Source organism: Motacilla alba, chromosome 9 (assembly GCF_015832195.1).
Source record: "Motacilla alba alba isolate MOTALB_02 chromosome 9, Motacilla_alba_V1.0_pri, whole genome shotgun sequence".
Lineage (NCBI taxonomy): Eukaryota > Metazoa > Chordata > Aves > Passeriformes > Motacillidae > Motacilla > Motacilla alba.
The window spans coordinates 20623824-20640814 of record NC_052024.1 but is presented as its reverse complement, the minus strand read 5'-3'; positions in this window follow the sequence as shown (position 1 = coordinate 20640814).

Genomic DNA, 16991 nt, shown 5'->3' with positions numbered 1-16991 from the left:
TGGAGGTTTAGACCTCTAGTTTTAAATGAAATAGGTGCCTGTATTTTTCTGTAAGTTGCACATTTTCACCTTACTGCTGATCCAGGGCTATTCAGTGTCAGCAAGAGCCTGCACTGTTTGAGTGAGGAAGAAAAATTGCTCTCCTGCCTTGTTCCTCATCTGGTTAGACCTTTCCTGGATGTGTAGCAGGCAGCTGTGAGAGCACAGCCCATGGGCTTGGGGACTTGAAGGACACACAGGCTCTGCTGACTCCTCCTCCAGGAGCTTTGAGGCTCACCTTTTGGTGCATGTTCCTTTTCTAGGACTCCCATCCCTGAAAGTGGGTTTGGGTGGTGTCCTGTCCTTAGAGACAGCAGGGATCTGTGAGGCTCTTCTGTGGTGCATCCCCCTGGCACAGACATATCCCTCATCTCATCTTTCCCTGGGGCAGCTGTCACAGAATCATCCAGGTTGGGAAGGACCTCTGAGATCATTGAGACCAACCTTTGAGTGACCACCACCTTGCCATGCAGACCATGGCACCGAGTGCCACATCCTGCCATTCCTCGGACACCTTCAGGAATGGTGTCCTTACATTGCCAGGAAGGTCAGGCTCTCCTTGGCCTTCTCCAAGAGCATTTTCTTGGTTTTAAGGCAGGAGTGAGCCCAGGACCCTTTCCTGAACCTTCCATTCTGGTGACTGAGGGATTTTTGATCAGCTGTGAGAATGTGTCCCTTGGCAGGACACTTCCAGTTGCTGCTGTTGGAGGCTGATCCTACAGCTAAATGCCTTCTAATGCCTCAAATTTCCTGGTAATTCTAGTCCAAATTTATACACAACACATTTATGCCCACTTGTTCAAGGACCAAGATGGTCTTTCCACTGAAATGGGTTTTCTCCCTGCTGAGGTTTAAATCTTCACTGTGTTTGTCCAGAGCAGTCTTCCAACATGAGAGATAGTAAATATTTTTCCCCTTTTTTGCTAAGTGGCACCTTAGGGAAAGTGGTTGCAGCTCTTTGGAATTGTTTGCAGATGCTGTGACCCCACAGTGATGTTTCTGGGACTGCCTTGCAGTGCCAAGGTGTCTTAGGCTGCATTCTGCACGGGGCATCCCATCCCTGTGCTATCCCAGAGGGATCCCTGAGCAGCTGACAAAATTCAGAATACATGCAGATATCAGTCTTTACATTAATTCAGACCTCCTTGTGTTTAGGCTCCTTCCTGTGCTTATTCTCCTGGTCCTGGGCTGTGTGAGTGAAAACTCCACTCAGAGGACTTGGAGAGGGGCTTGAATTACAGCTGACCCCTCTCTAACCTCTTTCAGACTTTCTCTGAACCAGAGAATTCAGCCTGGCATGTCTTCAGAGACAAAATCTCAGGAGATCTCAGCTTGATGGGTAGGCTGAGTCAAATGTGATTGTCTGTGGTGTTTGTGCCCAGCTGAGCTGCTCCCAACCAGCCACTGCTGCTCACACCCCTTGCACTGCTCTGCTCCTGTGCAGTAACTTAAAATCCATGGGAGGGGTGAGAAGGCAAGGGATGCCCAACAGCTGGAAAAGGAATAGAGTGACCAGTTTCTCATTTTAAAAAAGGCAGGCAGAAATAAAGTCTCAAGCTGCATCAAGAGAAATACAGGGTGGATATTAGGAAAAAGTTTTTTACTGAAAGAGTGATAAAGTTCTGGAATGGCTGCCCAGGGAGGTGGTGGAGTCACCATCCCTGGATGTGTTTATCAAAGCCTGGACGTGGCACTGGGTGCCAGGGTTTAGTTGAGGTGTTGGGGCTGGGTTGGACTTGGTGATCTTGAAGGTCTCTCCCAACCCAGTGATTCTGTGAATTCTGTAAATAATGGCTTATGCTTAATCCCCAGGTTTGTATTTCCAGAAGTGTGACTGAGTGTCCCCATGGCACGGGCTGTCTGTGATGAGCAGAGCACACTCTGCACCATGAGCAGGGTTTGACTGAGCCCAGTGACTCCGGAGAGATGACAGAAGTGGTGCTAAGCTTAGTTTAACACAATCTGCAGAAGCAGCTCTGCACAGTTGCTATAACACTATGTTAAACTAGGCTAAACTCTGAGTACTGCTACAGTCACTGCTTTTGGAACCACGCTGGAGTCAGTCTGTCAGAATGTTCCTCTCCTTTACAAAATACATAATCTCCTTGAAAATCATCTAGTTTCCTGAAAGCTACTCAATGTGGGGAAAAAAGGCTGACAGTGTTCCCTCCTGCCTGCTGATCTAGTAAATTTACTGATTCCTTATCTGCAGTGACACCAACCACAAATTTATATTCATTTTTGAAATTATATTTATGAACAGCTTCTCTGTTCATATCATCTTCTCAAATATGCCCATGTATTTGTATTACTTCTCAAGAAAGCTCAGTCTTTGAAAGGATATTTTGAAGAAAAAAACAAACCCATTTATTCTTGTTACTATTTTTAAACATCTTCAACCTGACTTATAGGGAAAATCTGCCTTTCCTTCCCAGCACCCCAAACAAATCCCCTTTTTCACTTTGTCTGTTGGGATACTGGTGAATTTGGGGGTTTGGAAGTATCCCAGGCAGGATTCCCCACCTGTCACAAGGCAACATACGGTCCTAGCAGAGCTCTGAAACACCTGGCTGAGCAGTGAGCCTCACCTGTTGATAATTCAGTAGATGACAATTTCTGTCTGAGTCAGCACACCAACAAGATTTCAGGAAGAAGAGGCAGTTCCCAGATCTCCTTTTACCTCTCACTGATAACAATCACAACACTTTATTCTCTTTCAACAGAACGTTTCTCTTTCTTAGCTTGGAAACAGCTTTGTGTGAATAGTGAGCTGTGTTTTGAGATTAAAAAACAAAAGTTGGGTGGGTTTATGGTCAGGGGAAATATTCCAGATGTATCTGAAATTGCATTTCTTAAGAAATTTAGAAAAAGTGTTTTGTGTTTCTTGCTTGGGGGGGGGGGGGGTGTGTGTGTGTGTGATTTCTCCTGCCTGTACTGGTGAGTGAAAACCAGGGGGAATTACTTTGACATAATCTTGGTGTGTGTCCTGCTGAAGGAAAAGAGCTTGTTCTGGGACTCTTTGGCTGAAGTCCCATGTGGAAAATTGAAGTTCATCTTCCCAAATCCTCCCTTCACGTCTGCTTGTCTGCCTGGATCAAGTCTTCTTCCACTCCCTGTGCTGTTTTGCTTCTGTTTTAGTGGCTTCAGAGCTGCACCACCAGAATCCATCTTAAAGGATGAGCAAAGTGACCCTTTCAGTCTCTTTCCTAATTCACACTGGCTGCTCTGCCATTAGTTACCTAATGATTTGTGAAACATTTTGTGATATACCTTGTGGTCTTCAGCTGAAAGTCCCTTGTAAGTGTCTAATGTTAGCAGTAATGGTGATACATAGCAAGTCACTGTTGCTTTTCCTCATGCATTTCTCTTTCAGTTAAGCATCTTAGGTGGTTAAAAACTTCTGTTGCATGGTGAAACTTTGAGGGTTTTTTGGCAGCAGCAGTGGAAGCACACAAGCAGAGCTTCCTCTTGCAGGCTTTCCTCCTGCCAGCAGTTCCCATTCACACCAGCAATCTCTTCAGCTGCACACAGGCTAAATTTTGCAGCATAACACAGTGTACCCTGAGATCTTTATTTTTCTCTCTCTTTTTTTTTCCCCCTCTCTCTCCACCCTCCATTTGAAGCACATCTGAGCATCTGTCCAGGGTTTCAGGGAAACCAGGGAGTGGAAGGTGCTTGTGTGGGTGTAACTTTTATCCAGCACAGCTCTGGGACCTGATCAGGGCTCACACCATTGCCCAAGAATGAGTGAATGCTCCTACAAGCATTTGCCTAATCACAACTAGGGATGTAATTAGGATTATTCATGTTATGACAACCAGGAGGATTTGATGATGTGCACAAAGCCAGCCCAAAACCCCCACTGGTTCTGGAAATGCCTGGATCTAGGATGACAGCCTTACTACTGAGAGCTGGAATGAGAGGGATGCAGAGAATCCATTCAAGAGCCACAAGCAGTGCAATTTGCAGCTTCAGAATCTTTCCATAAGCACCAAGAGCAAGCAGCTTGGTGTAGGTGATTCTGGAGAGAGGCTGGGTTCAGAATAACGCTTCTTTTAAGGACAAGAAACAAATAAGTTTAAGTTTTTATTAAAAAAAATAAAAGCTCCTGATAAGCACAGTTTAAGACATGCTGTATGTACTTACTCTATACAACTCTTAAATGATTAAAAGCTCCTGATAGTCACAGTTTAAGACACATACTGGATGTTCTTATTCTATACAGCTCCACACTGTCTCAAATGCAATCGGGGCTCTTTCTCTTGACAGCTGTGACATAGGAACAAGCACTATTCAAATTTTTATTGAGGTTATATTATAAATGCAATTTCATTAGGGTTTTGTGTATTGCTCTAAGGGAAAAAAAATCCTGTGGTAATATTTTATATTGCTTTTAGCTTGTAGTAATCAAAACTGCTGCAGCACAACTTGATGTTGAGCCCTGCCTCTGCAAACATGAGTGGCAGGTGCCTAACCCATCTACCTGGAGAAACTGTGCATCTGGAGTGTATTTAATGTTAACTTGGAGGACTCTGAGACACTTTCTGCACAAATGATAGGTTCTACGTGGGTGGACCTTGGCATGTTTCTTAGACCTTAACTTTAATAGATGCAGTTCCAGGTGTAACAAATTACAGGCTTTAAGTCAATATCAGAAGAGATGAAAGGATAAAAATAGAAGCTCAGCAGTTAGATTGGCAGGCAGGGTGGCCTTTTGATGGGAGCAAGGGGAGGGCAGGAGTGACAGCTTCTACATCCAATTAGTTCCACCTGTGAGATCTCCAAGAAGAGACTGGATTCTCAGGTCAGCAGCACTTCTGGTCCTTGGAAAAAAGCAAAACACATGGTGTTCTAACATGCAAAGTTTAGTATTTATCATTTCATACGTGCTTTAAAAAGTACTTAATGATTGATTAGGACTTCAGCAAAGAGATTAACACTACATCCTGATACAATGAAAGCCTTCAAACCAGCTCTTGTTTCCTCAGTGAGAGTTTTGAATATCATGGTAACATAAAAACTACTGCCTTTATGATTTCAGTATATTAATAATCACAGCCCTAATCCTTTTCCTAACCAAATCATCATTCATCCTCTTGAAATTATGATATAAATATAGATGCAAACACATTCAGTTATGAATTCTCATTTATGAGAACACACAGAACATTTTAGAAGACCAACACCTGTCTCTTCTCTGTGTATTCAACACCTGTGACCTGCGTGCCTGTGGCCTTCAGATGGAGCTTTTAAAATAAGTTAAAACCTAAAAGTACCTCCAAGATGCCACAGACCTGTGAATCAAAGTAACTCTGCAGGTTTCCTCCAAGGCACACAGGAGAAGGCCTGAAGCTCTGACTGGTTACATTTGCATTTGCCAGTAACTGGATAAATAAGGATATTTCTCTTTTGGCACAGTAAATTTTGTCTAGAGCAGAGCTGCTCTGTGCCTTGGAGATTCAGTCCCGCTGAATACCACCCTGATCTGGTGTAGCATCTCAGAATTGTGCTTTCAACATGTGAAAAAGGTGCTCAGAAAACTCTGTGGAGAGAAAGCATCACCCTGCAGGAGCTGCCTTGCTGGGGAGAAGGCGTGTGTGTGTGGAAAAGCAGTGACAAATGATCTCATAACTTCAGGCAGTACTGGAGGAAGCGCAGGACTCAGTGACTGGGGGCACATCTGAGCACTTCACTAATACACAATGCAAGAAACAGCACAGGATGTTAAAAATTAGTTGCTCTTAATGAGGGAATGAATCACTCTCAGCAGTAATGAAAAGAGAATGCCAGCAGCAAATACTGCAGCTCTTGGCCAAATATGGTTTAGATGTGAGGTTTGGGCAATATTGATGGTCACCAAATCAAAATGACCAAAAACATCAAACAATATCTGCATGAAATAACTTGGCCAAACCAGTAATACTTTATGTAGATGACAACTGCTACTTCTGCAAGCTGTTTCAAAGGAGATTATTGCTGCTGTAAACTGTAGTTACCACTTGATAATGATAATATTGATTTTTTTATTATTTTTTTTTTTTTAATTTTACCCCTCCTCTCCAAGTTATGGCTTCTAACACAGATAAGCAATAGCTCTATGAGGGGAAAAATTAAAAAATCAATGATTCCCTGGTAGTTAGCAACACATTTTCTGTAAGACTTTGAGCAGGATGTGCAGGGATAGGCTTATCATAAATATAGAACTGTGGCAGATTTTCATAGGATTAGATATCAGCTCTCCATTTTTCCATTTTATTTTTTTTTAACTTGTCTCAAAGAGATCAACTGCTTGTCTCAATCTATAAATTCTATACTCAAAAATAATATAGCATGCCCTAATAGCTTGAGCAAACAGCAGAAGGCTACCTTTGACTCCTGGTGTTAGGATTGATTTTGCTACACTCTCTGAAGCCTATGGACTAGAAATAATTTCTGCTGTGTTCCTACTTGCCCACAAAGGGCCCCTTTGCTGTGCTGAGGCTGCTCCAGACCAGTGGCCTTTGTGCAGAGCAGGGCTCATTTCGTGCCAGGCGTGCACCAAAACTGTGAGGAACTGCCACTTTGCTTTTTAAATCTGACTCTGGTGTGCTTCAGGTGATTGTGAGGAAAGGGCAAAAAAAAAAAAAAAAAGAAAAAAGAATGGAAAGAGGAAGCAAAGGATTGTACAAACAAAGGTTAAGAGGAAAACCCTAATTCCAGGAAGTTTTCCTTCAAACAGGAGCAGATGGTGGACCCATCTGGCCAGGCAGAAATATGCCAGGCTGGGCCTACTGAGAATGGGCCCATGCTCCAAGATCCACCTCCAGCCATGAGCATCTTGATACTAGGCTGGTTAATCCAGTAATTAATTAGGAGGGCTGAGTTTCAAGAATGAGGCTCAAAAGGGGAATTGGGAAAGGAAGAAGGTGGTGGACACACCATTTGCAGCACAGTCAGGACAATGTCTATATGAGCTTTGTGCCATGAGCAGAAGCATCTTTGGTCTTTTTACTCATATGCCTTTCACAGGAGCTTCACGTGAAAAAAAAAAGAAGTATTTTCATCAGAAAACATCTGGAAATGCTCTGAAAAGCTCTTATTTTGCCCTGAGAAAACTTTAATCGGCAAAACTGCAAATAAAGTCACTACATCTGAAGATTAAAACTTGTGTTCTTGCCAGGTTTTGCCCTCATCTGTCAAATGACTGGGCTAAAGTAAACTTGAAATAGATTTTCATTTATTTTTCATCTTCCCTGTAATCCAAAGACTGCCCTGTTAAAAGCCTTTCGTAAATCATTTGGTCAGTTTTTCTCAACAAAACAGTCTTTAAGTAATGCTGTATATCAGCCCTTTTTTGAGGTTTTCATTTCTTCATCTTGACAGCTTCTCTTAAAAATAATACATGCTTTGTCCTATTATCTTTTCTCAAACTGTGAGGAGAGGGGAAGAAAGCTTCAACTCCCTCCCCACCACAGCAATTGGAGTATGCAAATCAAAGTCACATCACTCTGCAGTTTCCTTTCCAAGTTTTCCCTTCAGTCTCACTGCCCAGTGTTAGGAGAACAGGTGTGTCAAGAAACCTGGATTGCTACATCAAAACTGGATGCTGGAAATCACACTGCCTTTTTTTTCTAAGGTGCACAGTCTCTGTCTAATTCCTTCCCAAATGCAGCTGGGGTTTAACTCTAATCTGACTGACCTGAAGAATTGTCTCTGCTATGATCCACCACATCATTTGTGTTTGGCCTTTGCAGGGCAAAAAAAAGTCAATGATGATTTTATAGATGAAACAAGTGAAAAAATGCACTTCACTACTCAATCAGATAAACTCATTTTTCTTATTGGACCTGTGAGTAAAAGCTGGTTGGTTTGTGAATGTTATTTCTTTAGTGAGAGTAGCAGCCTTTTCTTTTTCCTAGTGATCCATACTTTCATGAGATGCTGTGGGGTTTAATAGTTGAAGCTAATTGACTGTTAGAGAGGAATTAGGGGATTTATCAGAAGTAAAACTGCATTTCTAAGGTGGCCTGTGCCGCTGCAGAGCTGGGTGTGTGATTCAGGATGCACACCCACGTGATGCTGGCATGAGGGGCAGCACAAATGCAGCCACTGAGCTCTTCTTCACCACCCTAAAGACAATGTCAGTGCAAGAAATGTGTCAGGCAGCCTTCAGCAGAGCCATGTCTGCAGCTGCTGTAGACCAATGCAGTGCTCTTATCTTCAGTGAGCACTGTCAGTACAGCTGGTGATCCAGCCCCAATGTACTCGTGGATGAACCTGACAAATCCTGTGTAATTACACTGAGCTTCAACTTTCTTCTTTTTCCTTGTTTCATCTCTATGGCAGGCAGATTATTGTGTGCTGTGTAGCTCTAGTCTTATATCTGTTGGAGGCTGCTGTGCTCTGTTCTGTGATCCCAAGGGCAGGTTTGAGAGTTCAGCTCTACCAGAGACAGCCAAATTCCTGAAGCCCACAGCAGTCAGGAATCAACCTCATCGTGTTTCTCTGCAATTTGCATGTGCAGCAATGTTGAGGTTTTCTTTAATTTTTATTTGAGGACCTCATGGTTGCACACTTGTTTATAGCCAACTTTGTGTCCTAAACCATTTCTCTTCCCAGTTTTTTTTGGTAGGGAATTAAGAGGGATGTGTCTTGGAGACACAAAACTTGTGAGCATCCTTCTTCTGTGTGAAGGTTTACCAAAGATGATGTCTTGAAGAGGGGAAAACCCTCCCTGTTGGAACAAAGTGCTGGAAATATTTGGTTGGCTTATGAGAGCAGAAACTGTCTCTGCCAGAGGATAGGAGTGAGGTGGTTTTGGTGCTGGTGGGGATTAGCAGCTAAAGGGAGAAGTGGATGAGGGGAAGAGACACACGAGGGAGGCAGGGCCTTTCTCCCAAGCTTGATTTCAGCCTCTTGCTGCCTGGACAATGTCAGGACCATTGGTCCATGGGGAGTTTTCTTTCTGTTGCCACCAAATGCCTGGCTGGGACTGTGCCCATCCTGCTCTGTACTTGGGGATGCTTTTCCCCTGGTCCCTGAAGGAGGGAGTGCCCTTCCCTCCCTGCCCTGGCCACTCCTTTTAAAGAAGTGACGTGCAAAATCAGGTAACATCTGGATTCTAGAGAGAAAAGCTGGAGGACAAAGGGGCCAGGATTGGTTGGCAGATGTATCTACAAGAGGAGATGCATGGAATACTGTTTATCCAGGCAAATTTGGCAGAGTCCTGAATGAGTGTCTGGTAATCTGATAAATCACTAGGAATCCCTTTTCATATAATCATCATCACTGAGCAAAACAGACAGAAAAACTTCTACCAGACCTGGGTAGATGAAGAAAGAGGACTAAATCCTCTCACACAGAGGGAGGATGCTTGAATTGTCTTTGTGCAGTTGGATTTTCTTTTTTTTTGGAACAACCCATCAGAAATGAATGCAGTTATGACATCTATGGGCAAGGACTGTCAGTGCACAGAAAAAGCCATCTCATGATGTTTTCATATTTAAACAGACAGGAAGGGAGGAAGTGTGGGCTCCCAAAAAAGGTTTCACACAACGCCTTTTCTCTGTCAGTAAAGTGAAATATAACTGCCATGCTAAAAGGTTTTGCAGCAGCAATTTGCTTTGAATTGCAAGCATAAGATAAATGTGCCATACAGGTCTCGATTCCTGAGCTGTGAAGGTGGTAAAAAGGAGAATGTTCTCTGGTCCAGAACAAAAAGATATTTAGAAATATCTTGCTTCAAAGCTCCCAAAACATCTTAGCACAAGTGGAGATACTCTGCATTCCCTGTCTTGTTCTCATAATGTGTTGCCCTCTTGTTTTCCAGCTGTGCCACCCAACTTCCTGATGCCATTAGCACTGCTGTCATGTGCAATGTTGTCAGACTTTTCTTTCTACAAGGAAGTGTTTGTCTTCCAGGTTTTCTTTTCCCCCCCAAAATGTGCATTTTCTTAATAGGATCCCACCACGAGTTGTGCAGATGAAAGTTTTTGCAAAGTAGCATCACCAAAGTCAAGGGGAATGTAGAGTTTTACCACAAAGGGGAAAATCTCAGCCCATAAAATAAGAACCATGTCAGTGATATGTCAACCTGGAAATAACACGAGTCAGAGTTGAGAATCAGAATCCAGAGCATCCAATGATGGTCATTTAAAAAGTAATAAAAAATTGAAGTACATAGAGATATTTGAAATGCTGCATGAGAAGGAATTATTTTTTAGGAGAACTTCTAGTTTATATTATCCAGAGCATCTCAATGGAATAGCTCTATATTAATAATATCTCATCTATTATGTATATTGCAATATGCCTAATACAATTGCTGAAGTAATTTGGTGCTGCTAATTCTTCTCTTTCTTTTTATTCCCTTTTCTGAAGGGGTAAAAAAGATTAGGAGAGTCGTTTAGAGCAAAGTATACACTGCACTACAGACTTCCCACAGATTAGGAATATCAGTCATTACATTTCTTGTTTTTCTAGTTCAGCCTAAAAATCTCTGTTTTTCTAGAGCTCTTCTTCTAGTCTGCCTCCATTTTAATGCCCACTGACTGCACTGTATCATCACATCATTGCATTATTTATTTTTGATTATTTAATATTTCAGTAGAATTCCATTCTCAAGTTACTTTATTATAGTCCTATTTTAAAGGTGCAAAATAAGGAAGCTAGGGAATGCAGAAGTAGCTGAATATTGAATTTTTAGTCTGAAATTTTGAATAATCTGGGTTAAAGGGTCCTGGATGATCCAGTCTATAATACACTGTCCAAGATTAGATGTCTTTTTTTGAGATGTCTTTTCTTCTGACAGATAGTGCACAAAGCTTGATCACTACTAATTATTTTAGACCTTTGTAAGTGTTTGAAAAGTCACTGGGAAAAATGCAGAGGATTTAGAAGTAAATCCGTGAACCTTCAGCTGTTTTAGGCTTTTCCCCCCACTGTGCCTCCATAAGAGATTCCCTCTGTTAACTCATCACTAAAGCAATCGTGTACTACTTAGCAGAGGTGCTATTTTCTACTTCATGTGTCTCCCTATGAATTGTGCAAGAGGCATTAGAGAGCCCTGCCTTCCACTGAGCACATGAAAAGGCAGAGCAGAAAAAGGCTGTGCAGATTTATTGCATTCTCTGTGCAAAGCCTTTCTGGGAGGGAGGGAGGGAATTGGCAGCGGGTCGTGCTGTGGAGCAGAGTCTGCAAGGACACAGGAAATCTTTGCTAACCCCTAAAGATCTTAAATAGCTCCTTAAAACAATCCTCATTACCATGAACGTATTTTCCAGGCGTTACCTAGAGGTAAGGCTGAAGAAACATGTTGTAAAATCTGCTTCCCCTTCCTCCCCTCTACCCTACCATCCACAATTTCCAGATCAAGGGAAGGAGGACAGGGAATGAGGTCCAGGGATGCTCTGGTAGGAGGCAGGTCACCAACATCCTTCCAGGTTGCACTTCCCAGTGCACCTCCCACCACCTGCTGTGGGCTTCCCATGGCAGGAGAGCAATCCCATTGGGAAGAGGTGCCACTTTCCAGCCCATGGTGAGCAGCCTCTTCCTCCTGCTGGCCAGCTCATTCCCAGAGGAGTCCCGTGTGTGCCATGGGCATCAGGTGCAGTGGCAAAAAGCATCTTTCCAAAAGAAAGGTTCTGTTTGATTTTTCCAGGTGCAGACAGCAAGGCTCTCAATGCAGATTTATTTAATCTTGCTTGGAGGGGGGAAAAGTGAGATAAATAACAACAACAACAAACAAAAAAAACCACCCAAAAAACCACCCAACCAACCAACAAAAAAAACCCCCAAAAAAACCAAAAAACCAAACCTCCAACCAAACCAAAAACTTATACAGGGATATGAAATCTCATTGAAAGAGTTTCTTATGTTGTGAAGAATCTCCATCTTCAATTGTCCCAGAGTTCAGCATGGCTCTCTCCAGCTTCCAATAAAATTGAGTCTTAATGATTGCTGAGCTGTGCCTGTGAGACATCAAGGGTTGTTTTCCCCTGTGCTGTCCTGTGGCTCTCTGGGTGTCTGTTGTGCCTGGCCTCTGAAGAGCAGGTGGAACTGGGGGACTGTTCTGCTGAAATGCTGTGCTCTGCTTCAAGGCTGTTTTCATTTGGGGCAAAAATTTCAACCACTGACATTATTAGGCTGAGCAACATAAGGCCTAAGCACTAATCTGAGGTTTCTTAGTCAGTTCTTGACTTCTCAGACCTTCACTGTTTTGCCATCTGCTATAATTGAAAATTGCCTTCTGCAACCAAAGGGAAAATCTAATTTCTCAGCAAGCCATATGGGGTTATTAAGATCATTAAACCCTGGTATGCCATAATGCCTGGGCCAAAAGGACCACAGGGCACGTAAATATCGTGTGATTCATTTTATAGCTTCAGACTGCAAGTTAGGAATTATTTTGATGGCTGTCTTATGATGAAAAGTGCTGGTCAGGTAGGCTGCAGCAAATGTTGCTTGGTGAGGTCAATCCATGGCAAGTTTGCTCAGAGCTGTGATGGATGAGAAGTGGTTTTAATAGTTTTTGATCACAAAGGGTAAATCTTTTGCCTGACAAATGATCAGCCAGTGTCCTCAATTGTATCAGTGATGCTAAAGGCAGACTTGAATATTAAGAAATCAGAGAAGACAATTTCCACTTTTTAGGAGGACCCAGACTTGGCTTCCCATCCAGGACATAAAACTGATGATGTAGTTTGGACTCCCTTTCTTAAGAATAGGAAAGCTATTCCCCTACAGATGCCTGTCTATGAACACTTTAAAACTGAGTTCCTTACTTTTTTGTTCTATTTTCTGTTTTGTAGATGTGATATTTTATAAGATTTCTCTCTAGCAAAACCCACAACTGTGTATTTGATACAACTGTTGGGGAGAATATTAAAGCTGATTTTTTGCTAATAGGGCTTCCAAAATGAATGCAGGAGCTGTGAAATTTACATGAAATTAAAGAAAGAATAGCTCAGTAAATGCAAATAAATGCAGGAACAAATATTTTAATTTGGATTCATGATTAACGCCAAAGGATTACTAGCAAACCATTACAATGTGGTGATGACATAAAAACTCAATGGGAATAAAAATTCTATATTCTATATGCACTAGTTAACTGATGGCAGGAAGCTATTTTTAGCAGGACAGCTCAGAGTAATTTAATCTTTTCTTTTTAAAAAAAAACAACATAGCAATTGATTGTATTTCAGGTTTTGTCTATGCTAATTATGTCTCAGAATATTTTTTACTGGTATAGCATTGTATCAGTTCCTTCATTATAAAATGTGCCCACTCTGATCAATAGATTTCTTCCCATTCTACAAGTTATTAAATGAATTTTATTGAAAATAGGCATTGCTGATTGCTGCTTTTCCTTGTGCTGTGTACCTAAAGGAGTTAAGAACAAATTGGTATGATTATATCTAAGAATTACAGATAAGGAAAAGAATGAAAAATGTTTCCCTCCTTCAGTTTTCCAGTGATCTCCATCTGACTGCATTTATTTTCTCACTGTGTCAGGGGTTTCTGTTTCAAGGCAATAGAAACCAAAGCAGGTCTGGATAGGCTTTAGCTTCTGTAGCACTGGGGTCATCTCATCTTACCATTTTGAAATCAAATTAAATGAGTTAAAAAAAAAAGTATTTAAATATTTCCTGTTCTATTTTACCTGTCCAAATGGCTTTTGCATTTTAGCATTCTTGGAAGTCACAGTTAGAATAAGAGAGCAATACTTATAATTTTCTCAAAATTGGGAGTCCACTCAAACTTTGTATGTTTGTTTTCCTTTTCTTTGAGAAACCGTGAAAAAGCATAGCTGGTTTTTAATTTGCACGAAGTGTGCATTTCTTTTGAAGTTTTTGTTGCTTTCTAACTACTCCTGGGCATTGATGCTGCCAGCCCAGAATGGTACTTGGTTTTAGTCTGAAGGATGCACACCCACAACATGTGCAGGTAGGCAGGGCTTTCCAAGGCAGAACTGCTTGGGAAAGGGGTGGGATGGGAGCTGAGGACCTTGGCATTGAGTCAGGATGCTCAGACGTGCCATGGCTGCCTGTGCAGGTACATGAACCTGCTGCCACCGTGGAATTTCCACCCCACACGTTATCCCTCCCCTCTGCCAGGAGCCTCCTGTGCCTCCTCTCCTGCTGCAACCACGCTGCTGTGGCTGCACTCATTTGAGATGACTGTATGAAGGAAGCCTCACCCTGCACTAATTGCAGTGTCCATCTTAATACATCTCAAACATGGGAAAAAATGAGCAGAGGCCTCAGTAATGAAGTGTTTGCTGGCACGACGACATGCACACAGAAATGATTGTTGTGCCTGATTGCTAATTAAAGGCAGCACAAATCCAGTGAAATCCTAACTCATCTGAAACTAATGGGAATTTTATCTCCACCATGTGCAACTTTTGTTTCTGGCTTCTCTATGCGCTGCTGGTCGTGCTGGTCTTTGATGTGGATCACAAGTGAGCCCATGAGGGATTATGCAATGGAAATAATTTGAAGCCATCCCTGACCTAATCTGGCTTGAAGGAGATCAAGTGCTCATAATATTGCTACTGTCATATGAGGCTGAGCATGTTTGTATATGTCTAACTTCAATCTTAAGTGTGCCATGAGCAATGGATGTGTCTTCCCTGCAATATCCTTCCCCCCTGCATTGTCAGAGCAGTAATGTACACATGGCTGTTGTGGCTGAATGTCTCAAATTCTGAGAATCAGTCCAATCTAAGCACCAGTGCCATGGGAAAGTTGTGCTTTATTGATCCCTCTTTTCTCATTATTAGACTGATTCCTCCTGCACAAGATTTATTCATAGGCTTTGCCTAATTTTTGCTTTCAGCCTAACGGCGTCTCAAATCAATATTTATTTTCACCTGTGTGAATGATTCCATAGCAATACCAGGCTTCCCCAGTTTCCAAGTAGCAGATTAGAAGCTCTGCCTCAATATCAGGGGCAATAGTGGAAACATCATCTGGAGATGTCTTCAAGGGAACATCTACAGCAATGCCTTTAAAGCAAAGCTGTACAAGAAACAAAGCCACTGTAAATTAATATTATAAGACACCATTTCTTAGCTAGAAGCGCTTTTTGTGACTGATAAATGGAGAAAACTGAAGTAAAATATGCCCTGGCTTTAACTAAAGTTAACTACAGAAATCAGTGCAAATATATTGGAACACAACACAAAATATGGTGTGATCTTCCCAGGAGAGATAGACAAGAAAGCAGAGAATACACTAAAACCTAAAAACCCCCAAACTCTTGGGGAAAGATATACTTTCTTTCCTATTTTCAAAAATTCAGGCTCAACTTCGGCTCCCCAAATCTGTGTCTGTCTTGAGGTCAAGGTTGAAGGGGGAGTCAGAGCTGTTTCCTTACTTCAGCAGACCACTGGTGAACCCTGCCTTAGTCCCACAGATGGGAAGGCAGAGAATGGAACAAGGCAAGGAAAGCAGAAAATCTCCCCCTCATTTAATGGGAGAACTTGTCCTTCCAGCAAACTGCTACAGAAATAAAAAGGATGAGATCAAACAACTTTCCTCCTTCTTGAGCTGTACAGAATTTAACAGAGAGAAACATCATATTTTCTGTTGAAAAAAATACTCTTTTCCTGATAGATAAATCACCTGCTGTTCACCACAGCTGGTGACTTTCTCATTAAATAATGTTCTATTTAATAATGTGCATCATTAGACTTAGATAATCCAGAACTTCTTAAAATTGCAGGGAGCTCTCAGCCCTGGCAGAGTGGGCAGGGCCACTTTCAGTCCTCAAATCTGTTTTATCGATCTGCAGGCAACCTGATTTCGTATTGCCAGAAAGTAGTAAAAATTAACTTTCAGTTCTTGAGAAAATTCAGCTCTAAGAAAATAGATTAAGTCTAAGAGCCCTGTCTTTAAGGACAATAACCATATAGTGCTGCTAATGGAAATGCAATTGAAGGCCCTTTGCTTGGATAAGCATCCCTAACAGGATTGTTTAGCGTGCAATGATTTCATCTGACTAAGTGTCTTCACTGGGAATCAGCTTTAAAAGTAGATTTCTAATGAAGATTAACAAAGTAATATTTATCTGGGCTGTGTGCTTAAACTCTTGGATCATGCTGAGGACCTGGAGCCAGAGGTGGATGAAGGCAGCCTCTCCTTTAGAATTGCTGCCAAGGGATTCTCTCTTGGGTCTGCTTTGCCCCTCACCACAGCTTTGGAGTGTTTAAAGTGGAAGGAGGAGCATCTGCCCTGTTTGTCCAGCTCCTCATCCCTAACTAATTTATTTATAATAATTACTTTCTTGTGCCTCTGTAGTTACAATCCAGTGGTTGATCTTTAGGAGGTGCAGTGTCAACTCGGCAGGTTGAGATCTCTTTAGATTATTAAATCTGTCAGGAAAAAAAAGCTCTTCAGTATATGCATTTTTCTCCTTGTGTGTGGTCCTTTTAAACTGAGAAGGGTGGGAGATCCGTGTCCACACCTGGCACCCACAGAGCTATCCTTATATTTAAGATTTTTGTCCATTGGTCAGCTCAATCCTTTACAGGCAACAAGGGTCATTCAAGAAAGTATCTCCCCAGCTCAGGTGTGATAAATGTTTTTGATTTCCCATCCCTTATCTGCTGAGTGAAGTTACACAGTGTATATAATAACACCCATATTTTTAAGATTTTCTATCATCTTGTTATCAGTAGAAGTTATAAATCAGAATATTCATCACTTTTAACTCTGCTCATGGTACCATATATATCTGCTGAAGTGTCTCTGTGGATAAGGCAGGCTATATGTAGCTAAAAGACCCAGAGAATTATGTTCACATCAGTGAACATAAAAGTATCATCAAGTTTTTCTGTAATAACACTTTTCAGCTGAATTGGCCATGCTGTGACCTCTGTTAAATTTATGGGAATGAGAGATTTGAGGCTTCTCCCTGGACTTTCAAGTTCTTGAATGATTGTGAGAAGAAAAGAATCATTTAGGGAT